Below are 8,332 nucleotides of genomic sequence, written 5' to 3'. Positions count from 1 at the left end.
CACAGGGTTGCAAGTTGAATCACAGTAACATGGAGATTCATGCAAAATCCATTGCCTGGAGAGGACAGTTTGGCTGGGAGGGTCTATGATGTGTGTGTTTAGGGGGAGGTGTGTGCCTTTATAGTGGGCAAAAAGAGATTTGGGAAAACAGGTCATATCAGAGCTTCCTCGCACAGACCTAGAAACAGAGAGAAATGGAGGTGGCACCCGTGCCAGAAATGAAAGCTGACGCTTTGCAATCCATTGTGCTGAAGACAGAGACTAAAGCTGAGTTATAATTAATCTGATGATATGTCAGGGAACAGAAAGGCACAGATAGATTTCCACATTTCTCCACTAAAAATGCACTGAAATTCAGAATAAATTTATTCCAAGTTTAAAACAAATATTAAGTGATTAATAATAAAAAGCAGAGGAGTCTACAGTAGGAACTGAAGCAGGTCACACAGATGGGGCTCAGCTGTGAAGGGATGTCTCTGGCTTCATCTCATCCTCACATATTCCAATTGTATATATTATGGCAAAAGAAAAAAAAACTGAAGGATTTCACAGATCAGGTTGTGAGAATTTAGTGGATTCTTGCAGTCTGGAATTCCACTGCTGGGAAAAATAATTTGTTGAGAAAAACTGAGGCTGTTATTGGAACAAAGCAGAACTTTCTTCTATATCTGTTTATCAGCCACCCTATAGTATGCAGACGTAAGAAAAGGCTAGAGCTGGGTTACTCTTGAATGGGGCTCCTGGTGTCCCCAGAATGCAATGGAAAGAGAACAGACCAGTTTCTCTCCCTCAGAACACAACTGACATTTACAAGTACTCAACCTTAGATGACTTCTTATTCATTTTAAAAACTTATTTTTTAAGTTGTTTTATTGTTTTGTATTCAGTAAAACTGAATCTATTTCAGTTACTTAAGAAATCTAAGAATGATTACAGTGTGATTTTGGAAACAAAACTAAATTTCAAATAATACCAGACAGGGTGAGAACATTAATATGAAAGAGAAACTATCATTTTAAAATCCGCATTGTGAATAAAGTTATAGATGCCTATTTTTCAAAGAAAACGAAGAATGTTAGATATTCAGTTCAGTCGCTCAGTCGTGTCTGGCCCTTTGTGATCCCAGGGACTGCAGCCTGCCAGGCTTCCCTGTCAGTCACCAACTCCCGGAGCTTGCTCAAACTCGTGTCCATTGAGTTGATGGTGCCATCCAACCAACTTATCCTCTGTCATCCCCTTCTCCTCCTGCCTTCAATCTTTCCCAGCATCAGGGTCTTTTCAAATGAGACAGTTCTTCGCATCAAGTGGCCAAAGCATTGGATCTTAAGCTTCAGCATCAGTCCTTCCAATGAATATTCGGGACTGATTTCCTTTCAGATTGATTGGTTTGATCTCCTTGCAGTCCAGGGGACTCTCAAGAGTCTTCTCCAACACCACAGTTCAAAAGCAGCAATTCTTTGACGCTCAGCTTTCTTCACAGTCCAACTCTCACATCCATACATGACTACTGGAAAAACCATAGGTTTGACTAGATGGACTATTGTCGGCAAAGTAATGTCTCTGCTTTTGAATATGTTGTAAAAGTTGGTCATAGCTTTTCTTCCAAGGAGCAAGTGTCTTTTAATTTCATGGCTGCAGTCACCATCTGCAGTGATTTTGGAGCCCCCCAAAATAAAGGCTGTCACTGTTTCCATTGTTTCCCCATCCATTTGCCATGAAGTGATGGGACCAGATGCCATGATCTTCGTTTTCTGAATGTTGAGTTCTAAGCCAGCTTTTTCACTCTCTTGTTTCACTTTCATCAAGAGGCTCCTTAGTTTCTCTTCACTTTCTGCCATAAGGATGGTGTCATCTGCATATCTGAGGTTATTGATATTTCTCCCAACAATCTTGATTCCAATTTATGGTTCATCCAGCCCGGCATTTTGCATGATGTTCCCTCTAGAAGTTAAATAAGCAGGGTGATAATATACAGCCTTGATGTATTCCTTTCCTGATTTGGAACCAGTCTCTTGTTCTACGTCCAGTTCTAACTGTTGCTTCCTGACCTGCATACAGATTTCTCAGGAGGCAGGTCAAGTGGTCTGGTATTCCCATCTCTTTCAGAATTTTCCACAGTTTGATGTAATCCACACAGTCAGAGGCTTTGGCATAGTCAATAAAGCAGAAGTAGATGTTTTTCTGGAACTCTCTTGCTTTTTCCATGATACAATGGATGTTGGCAATTTGATCTCTGGTTCCTCTGCCTTTTCAAAATCCGGCTTGAACATCTGGAAGTTTATGGTTCACATACTGCTGATGCCTGGCTTGGAGAATTTTGAGTATTACTCTGCTAGCATGTGAGATGAGTGCAATTGTGTGGTAGTTTGAGCATTCTTTTGCATTACCTTTCTTTGGGATTGGAATGAAAACTGACCTTTTCCAGTCCTGTGGCCACTGCTGAGTTTTCCAAATTTGCTGGCATATTGAGTGCAGCACTTTCACAGCATCATCTTTTAGGATTTGAAATAGCTCACCTGGTCTTCCATCACCTCCACTAGCTTTGTTCATAGTGATGCTTCCTAAAGCCCACTTGAGTTCTCATTCCAGGATGTCTGGCTCTGGGTGAGTGATCACACCATCCTGGTTATCTGGGTCATGAAAATTTATTTTGCATAGTTCTTCTGTGTATTCTTGCCACTTCTTCTTAATATCGTCTGCTTCTATTAGGGCCATACCATTTCTGTCCTTTTTTTGTGTCCATATTTTCATTAAATGTTTCCTAGGTTTTATTTTCTTGACGAGATCTCTAGTCTTTTCCATTCTATTGTTTTCCTCTATTTCTTTGCATTGATCATTGAGGAAGGCTTTCTTATCTCTCCTTGCTATTCTTTGGAACTCTGCATTCAGATGGGTATATCTTTCCTCTTTTTTTTTTGCCTTTCACTTCTCTTCTTTTCACAGCTATTTGTAAGCCCATCTCAGGCAACCATTTTGCCTTTTTGCATTTGTTTTTCTTGGGGATGGTCTTGATCACTGCCTCCTGTACAATGTCCTGAACCTCCATCCATAGTTCTTTAGGCACTCTGTCTATCAGGTTTAATCCCTTGAATCTATTTCTCACTTCCACTGTATAGTCATAAAGGTTTTGATTTAGGTCATACCTTAATGGTCTAATGGTTTTCCCTATTTTCTTCAATTTAAGTCTGAATTTTGCAATGAAGAGTTCATGATCTGAGCCACAGTCAGCTCCCAGTCAGACTGTATAGAGCTTCTCCATATTTGGCTGCAAAGAATGAAATCAATCTGATTTCGGTATTGACTGTCTTGTGATGTCCATGTGTAGAGTCTTCTCTTGTGTTGTTAGAAGAGGAAATTTGCTATGACCAGTGCATTCTCTTGGCAAAACTCTATTAGCCTTTGCCCTACTTCATTCTGTACTCCAAGGCCAAATTTGCTTGTTACTCCAGGTGTTTCTTGACTTCCTACTTTTGCATTCCAGTCCCCTGTAATGAAAAGGACATCTTTTTTGGGGTGTCAGTTCTAAAAGGTCTTGTAGGTCTTCATAGAACCATTCAGCTTTAGCTTCTTCAGCATTGCTTGTTGGGATATAGACTTGGATTACTGTGATGTTGAATGATTTGCCTTGGAAACGAAGAGAGATTATTCTGTTATTTTTGAGATGACACCCAAATACTGCATTTCAGCTTCTTTTGTTGACTAGGAGGGCTACTCCATTACTGTTAAGGGACCCTTGCCCACAGTAGTAGATATAATGGTCATCTGAATTAAATTCACCCATTCCACTGCATCTTAGTTCACTGATTCCTAAAACATTGATGTTCACTCTTGCTGTCTCCTGTTTGACCACTTCTAATTTACCTGGATTTACAGACCTGCCATTCCAGGTTCCTGTGCAAAATTGCTCTTTAACCACATTGGACTTTATTCCCATCACTAGTTGCCTCCATAACTGGCTGTTGCTCTTGCTTTGAGCCCATCTTTTCATTCTTTCTGGAGTTATTTCTCTATTCTCCAGTAGCATATTGGGCACCTACCGACCTGGGGATTTCAACTTTCAGTGTCCTAACTTTTTGCCTTTTCATACGGTTCATGGGGTTCTCAAGGTAAGAATACTGAAGCGGTTTGCCAATCCCTTCTCCAGTACTTTAGATGTAATATTTATAATAAAATAAAATTTGCTGGAAATAGAGACATCTAGGCCGTAGCTATATTAAAGCTACAATTATTCCCCTCTCACTGAGATTAAGATAATACAGTCTTCTACAGTGAGAAGGAGAAGGATGGCCAGGCCCACAGAGATTTCAGGGTTCAGGCCATGAGAAGCGGCTGCATGCGCTGGTGGCACTGTGTGCCTGGTGAGGGCTGCTGCAAGGAGCAGCAGAGATAAGAGTGACTTTGTGTATCTCGTTTCTGCAGAACTGAGTTTCAGATTTGTTACATTTTTAATTCAAAGTTTATTATACATTATTAGTTATAAAAGAGAAAAGAAAACTCCCAATGTTTGAAGTAACAAAGGCTGCTATGTTCAAAAATCATGGAAAAAAATGCAGTTGAAACATTAGGTGGACCTAAAGCACCCCCACCCCTCTACTCCCGTCACCACCAAAAGCAGAGGAAACACTGTGATTATAAACTCCAGCTTGTATGATTCGTGCTTGGGGGGAAATCATGGCAGAATTATGAGCCACTGAGACTTTTCGATCTCTTGACAGAAAGATAGTCAATAGTTGATAGATTGGTTTTCTAAATTTCTATATTCATTCGGCCTTGTTTAGCCAAGGTGGTCTTCAGTGATTCCAGAATCACCCCACTGCACCATTTCCAAGACATTATTTTCTCTTCTTTTGAACACAGCTGGTCTCAAGCTAGCTGTGCCATTGCAGAAGCTATTGGTCCCACATCTTCTAGCGAGAAATGCACATCATGGTTGGGAAGAGGCCTTACTTTGGGGCTTGTTTCTGGTCTAAGATCCGACCTGTGCAGCCTTTGCATCAGTTCAGCCTGACCTTCACTTCCAGGCTCAGTTACTTCCCGTTCCTCTTGCCACTTTCCTTGGAGGCACCTCTGGAATAGCCTCCCCCAAGTGTAAGGTGACCTCTCACTCATTCCAGGCATTGTACTCTGACTCCAAATACCTTTTTGTTCAAGAATAGATTTCTTCTTTACTCTCGAAGAGGCAGCCCCTGTGTCCCCACCTCAGAGATGGCTGTCTGCCGCCCCAGTATTTCCTAGACCGTCAGGGCCCTTACTGAGCTTCCGTAGCCTGCTTCTTACATCTCTAGGTCTGCTCTGCCAGGATGAGCCTTCGGCATAAGCGTAGGCTGTGCAGGAGCAGGCTGGGTTAGTGGTGGCAGCAGTAACCAGCTGGTGTGTTCACACACGGTTCAGCTCTAGATTTCTGCCTGGCACTCTAAAAGTGTTCAAAGGTTTAAATTCATGTGAAGATTTTCCTTAGAAAGAGAACTGTTGGCTTGAACAGAGTCTTGAGCATAAGCTGATTCTGCTAGTTCGTTTCTGTGTTCGGTAGCTGTTAGATCCAGACCTAAGCAGTGATTCTGCCTCTAACAGTTGAGTGGTCCTGGGGGGTCACTCAGTGTTTCTCAGCTGAAGTCTCATCACGAGGAACACTTTCTCGTGGCCTTGTCAGCATATTTGGTGAATAATGCATACTAATCGCTTCAGTCGTGTCCGACTTGGTGACCCCATGGGCTGCAGCCCACCAGGCTCCCCTGTCCATGGGCTTCTCCATGCAGGAACACTGGAGTGGGCTGCCATTTCCTTCTCTAGGTGAGTAATTGTAAGCACAACACATTTAGCTTTCTGGAACCTGGCGCAGAGTAGGTGCTTGCTAAGTATCAGCTCTGTTGATAAGATTAAGTTAAAAGGAACTTTCAGGAATAATGGGAGCATCATTACAGTGAAGTGTGTTGAAGAATCATCTGCTGCAGCAAATTTCATCAGCTCTTCAGCAAGAACAGGAGCACTGCCTAGAGACGCAGCCGGTGACTAAAGAAAAACGTGCTCTAGTCGCCTTTAAAATGCTCTACATCACGACTTTCACGGGTCTTTACACCTGCAGATTCTGGAGAAAGAAACCCTGAGTGGGATCGAGAGTGATGACTCGCGTGTTTTGATCTAGAGCCGAAGTCCAGGAGCACTGCTTCAGGCTACAGATTCCAAGGGCACCGGGGCTCATCAGGAGTGCTGCTTCTGCCCTCAGGAGTCTGGCAAGTTCCTGTTTCCAGACAGTACTCAGACAAGCATTTTAGTAACTCACTGAGACTTAGGAATGTTGCCTGCTTAAGCAATACTTTTGCTTTTATATAGCATGATATTGGAGAAGGCAATGGCACCCCACTCCAGTACTCTTGCCTGGAAAATCCCATGGTTGGAGGAGCCTGGTGGGCTGCAGTCCATGAGGTCTCTAAGAGTCGGACACGACTGAACGACTTCACTTTGACTTTTCACTTTCATGCATTGAACAAGGAAATGGCAACCCACTCCAGTGTTCTTGCCTAGAGAATCCCAGGGATGGGGGAGCCTGGTGGGCTGCCATCTATGGGGTTGCACAGAATCAGACATGACTGAAGCAACTTAGCAGCAGCAGCATGATATTATTTATCTAAGTATCACTTTTGAGGCTATTAGTTCATATAGTTCATTTTCAAGATTTTCACATATTATCAGAGTCATAGCTAACGTCAGTGGCCCCTAAGATAAGAGGGCTTAAAAAAAAATAATCTACACATCTGCCAGCAAGCACGATGTGAAGGTTGGAACCGCCCGCTGTCTCTCCTGTGGAGACTATGACAGTGCGTTTTAGCATCATGACTGTAAAATAACCTGTTACATAGTCAGCAGTATAAAGGGCTTTTGTTTCTTTTCTTCGTGGACTTTGGAATATAATGTGTCTACTCACCAAGGCAGGTGGTTCTGTAGCAGCAGCACATGTCAGGGTTTCAGGTCCCAGTGGCTGAGTCTCCTCACTGCCAGGGCCACTCCCAACCTGTACTGACCGAAGCTTCACCCAGCGTCTTTACCTTCTGAGCACATCTATCCCCTGGTTGCAGGTGACACATTGACAGTGGAGCCAAAGTAAACAGGCTCCGGGAAATGGGAGGTGATTCTCAGAAAGGGAGGGACTTCCCAGGTGGCTCAGATGGTAAAGCATCTGTCTGCAATGTGGGAGACCTGGGTTCGATCCCTGGATCAGGAAGATCCGCTGGAGAAGGAAATGGCAACCCATTCCAGTACTATTGCCTGGAGAATCCCATGGACAGAGGAGCCTGGTGGGCTGCAGTCCATGGGGCCACAAAGAGTCGGACACGACTGAGCGACGTTCCTCCTCAGAAAGGGAGGGCTGAGTCTTTGACAAGGCTGATGGGACAGAGGCAAGCTTGTGTAATGAGTAAATACAATGTGTATCTTTTAATTAAATATTAAACCATAATTGAGTGAGTGTAGAAAGTGCCTAACATGACTTAAACCCCAGATTTCAGATGGGGAAGAGCTGCTGTTTTACCCTAAAGGAGCAGAGCGTGGTTGAGGGGCTAGGGACTGAGGGGTGGGCTGCACTCCCGGCCCCTTCAATTGGCACCACCAGTTTTATCTATTTTATAAATAAGGATTCTCTTCAAAAAATGATTTAAACAGCTCAATCCAATTTCCCATTTTACCAGTGAAACGTGATGAAACCCAGAGTGGTTAACTGGTCTGGTCACAGTCATCCAGGCCTCAGCCTTCTTTCATCTGCAAACGTGGAAGAGCAGTAGAGCCTTCTGCAGCCGCAGAGTTGGATGCAGTGATCACACTGTCTCCCCCTCTGTCCCGACGTTCCACTCCTGTGGGGGCGGCTGGGAAAGGGCTAGTGACTCAGTGGTGAACAGCACGAGCTCTGGTGCTGCCGTTCTTGTTGTTTGTCGCGTGACGACCAGCAGCACAGCAGGCACCCCGTGGCTTCTAGTGTCTGGCTTCCTCCACTTCTTTCACTGTGTCCAGAGTTCAGCTGTCTGATAGCATGGATCCATCCTTCATACCTTATCACAGTTGAATGATGGCCCATTGTATATACGGATGTATATGTGGATATAGCATATATTGCTTATGCATTCAACAGCTGATATAGACTTTAAGGCTCTTCTTTTGGAGTATTATGGCTAACACTGCTATGCACATTCGTGTACAAGATTTTGTGTGCACATGTGTTTTCAATTTCCTTGGGTTTACACACAGAAGTAGAATGGGTGGCTCAAATGTTAATTCTACGTTTGACTTTTTGAGAAACTGCCCGACTGTATTCCAAAGAAGCAACACTGTTTTAGATTTCATA

General features: G+C 43.5%; 1 long non-coding RNA gene across 1 annotated transcript; it reads right to left on the bottom strand.

The window, feature by feature from the left end:
• Positions 1-348: 348 nt before the first annotated feature.
• LOC138432499 (uncharacterized) lies at positions 349-7,001 on the bottom strand. Its single transcript, XR_011253871.1, has 2 exons — positions 6,923-7,001; positions 349-600 (listed from the first exon to the last, which is right to left on the bottom strand). It is a non-coding gene; the product is annotated as an uncharacterized lncRNA (long non-coding RNA).
• Between the last annotated feature and the right edge of the window lie 1,331 nt (positions 7,002-8,332).

Source organism: Ovis canadensis, chromosome 2 (assembly GCF_042477335.2).
Source record: "Ovis canadensis isolate MfBH-ARS-UI-01 breed Bighorn chromosome 2, ARS-UI_OviCan_v2, whole genome shotgun sequence".
NCBI classification, from domain to species: Eukaryota; Metazoa; Chordata; class Mammalia; order Artiodactyla; family Bovidae; genus Ovis; species Ovis canadensis.
This window is presented reverse-complemented; position numbering and strand designations above follow the sequence as displayed.